The following is a 2625-nucleotide window of genomic DNA, read 5'->3' on the forward strand; positions in this document are numbered from 1 at the left end:
CACCGGCTCTGCAGGCCCCGCAGCTTCCTCCGTAGCGGCCCCCCGGCGGCTTCTCGGATGATAGAGTGGGAGCAGCGCACGCAGAGAGAGGCTCGGGGTGCCCCCCCGGCCTGTCGCCTGGGATCAGGGACAAAGGGCCCGTGTGCCTCTCGGCAGAGTTTGTGGGATCCATGGTCCTCATTCCCAGAGGGACAGACGGCAGTGGCGTCCACCAAGTGAGACTCGGAGCTGAGCACAGCTCAGCCCAGTTGGCCTGGACCCCAGGGCGGGGATGAGGGGGGCCCATGTGTTCCTCCCTGTCCCAGGTCCCAGGTCCCAGGTCCGGAGGCGCAGTGAGCACTCTCCCTGCGAGGGGCTGGTCCTCGAGGGTCCGCCTGCCGCTGGCAGGCTCGGGGCTGCTTCCAGACCAGGCACATCACTCACCTGGGGTTCGCCTGTGAATTTATGAGCCATTCCGAGCTCATGGCTTGGTTTTTTATTTTATTTATTTATTTTTAAATATATTTTTATTGATATCAGAGAGGAAGGGAGAGGGAGATGGAAACATCAATGATGAGAGGGAATCATTGACCAGCTGCCTCCTGCACGCCCCCTACTGGGGATCAAGCCTGCAACCCTGGGCATGTGCCCTTGACCGGAAGTGAACCTGGGACCCTTCAGTCGCAGGCCGACGCTCTAGCCACTGAGCCAACCAGCTAGGGCATGGCTTGATTTTTAAAAATAAAAGCTAATGCTGGTTGTTGGTTGTGTGGGTGTTTGCAGTGAAGCGCCTGTCCGGGCGAAGGGCGGGTGAGCGCTGTGATGGGGGCACCTGTCTCCGAGCGCCGGGGTCCTGGCCCACATCTGACCCACCGCCTGCCGGGCCGGCAGCCTCTTCCTCTCCGGGAATCTGCGTCTTCGTCTATAAAAGGGAGCGCTTCCTTCTGAGGCGCCCCTGTGCCAGGGTATTTTTAGCTCAGCAAGTGGGCCGCTCCTGGGGGCAGGGCTGGGATTCCTCCGGGCATGGGGACCGTGGCCTCGCCTTGGGGTGTCTGAGCCGTGAGCTCAGGAACCTCGTGGTCGAGCTGGACAGCCTGTCTTCTGTGTGGGCGCAGGGACTGCCCGCGCCTTCGCCTCGCCTCCTGGCCCTGACAAATGTCTGCAGACCCGGTCGACGTGGGGGCCCGGCCGTGAGCTTCCGTGTCCTCCCACCGCAGTCCGGGCATAGGAGGCATGCGAGGCTGTCCCTGCTGCGGCTCCCCTGGCCGGCCTGCAGGCTCCCGGAGAGGCCCCGGACCCTTCACCCGCTCCCTCACTGGGGCATCTCAGTGACTGGGGGGCAACGTCCAAACCAGGAAGCAGCGTGTGTGTGGCTGTCGGTGACCACACGTGCAGATCTGCATCACCGTCCCCGCCATCCGCCGCACCCCTGCCCCATCACCCGGCGTCACACCAGCCCGCCCCGCAGCTCAGATTGTCGTCCTGAGAGCGCTACGTACAGACCGGACATTTCTCTCAAGTTTGGCTCTTTCGAACTCCGCATCCCGCCTTCATCCAGCTGTCGTAGCATCGCTGCTCCGCGGGTGGGGCTCCCACCGGCTCAGCTCCCACGGAGGGACGTGTGCTTGGCTCCACTTTGGAGCTGTTACACATAAAGCTGCTGCCACAGTCGTGTCCGGGTCCCGCGTGGACACGTGGTGTCCTTTCTCTGGGACACGGGCCTGGAGGACAGTTGCTAAGCCGTATCGGGGCCTGTGTTCCATTTAAGAAACTGCCGTTTTCCATTCCCGCCCCAGCGCACGAGGGTCCCTCCCCAGCCCTCCCGGCACCTGGCCGTCCTGACGCGGAGCCTCGGTGGCGTCCCTGGTGATGGGCGACATGGGTGTCCTCGCGTGTGCGTGTGCGCGTGCGCCTGGGCCCTCCTCGGTGACCAGCCTCTGCGTGTCCTTTGCTGTAACCTGAGTGCTCTTTACGGTGGAGTTTGAGTTCTTTCCAAGTTCCACGTGTGGCTTGACGTGACTCCCCCTGTAGCGTCCTCGCGGCCTCCTGGTGAAACGCCCATGAACCCCTTTGCTGGCTTTCCTGGGGGCCCTGCCCCGGGGCCCTGAGGACTCCCCCAGCTCTGCTCCCAGCCCCTGAACTGGGCTGTTCTCGCCTTCTTTGTCTTCAGTTTGGGGGGGCGGGGGGCTCATCCTCTGGGCCTTCCTCACCTTCCTGTAGGGTTGCCTTTGTTGCCAGACCTGGGACATGGCAGCGGGTCCTTCCTGAGCAGTTCTCACCCCACTCACTCCGGCTCCGGGGGCTGCTGAGCGACAGGCCTCAGGGCCGGCCACGGGGAGCCTCCACCCTGCCCGCGCTGGATCTCTCCTTGCTCGTCGGGTGTGTGGCGGGCGCTGCAAAGCCCGGCCGGGGTTCTGACACCGCGTTCTGCGTGGTGTCTGGCCCTGCTCTCATTTTGTTTGAGATCTTCCTCATCCTGCAGAACGGATAATTTGATGTTGTTCCCAGGACATGCGGGTGCGATGGTTGAAGACCTTGGGTCTGATTTAAATCTTGGGTCTCATTAGCTCTCCCCTGACACGGCCCTGGTGGGCGGGGAGGGGACACCCAGTGCTTCCCGGTGGCCGCCAGGTGCTGAGGGTGTGC

The 2625-nt window shown here is 63.2% G+C and overlaps 1 protein-coding gene across 1 annotated transcript in view; it reads left to right on the forward strand.

Moving 5' to 3' along the window:
• Positions 1–2625, forward strand: part of FOXK1 (forkhead box K1) — a gene marked incomplete at its 3' end in the record, with an annotated part of 66491 nt that overhangs the window by 43248 nt on the left and 20618 nt on the right. The window lies entirely within an intron of this gene.

Source organism: Myotis brandtii, unplaced genomic scaffold (genome assembly GCF_000412655.1).
Source record: "Myotis brandtii unplaced genomic scaffold, ASM41265v1 scaffold579, whole genome shotgun sequence".
Classification (NCBI taxonomy): domain Eukaryota; kingdom Metazoa; phylum Chordata; class Mammalia; order Chiroptera; family Vespertilionidae; genus Myotis; species Myotis brandtii.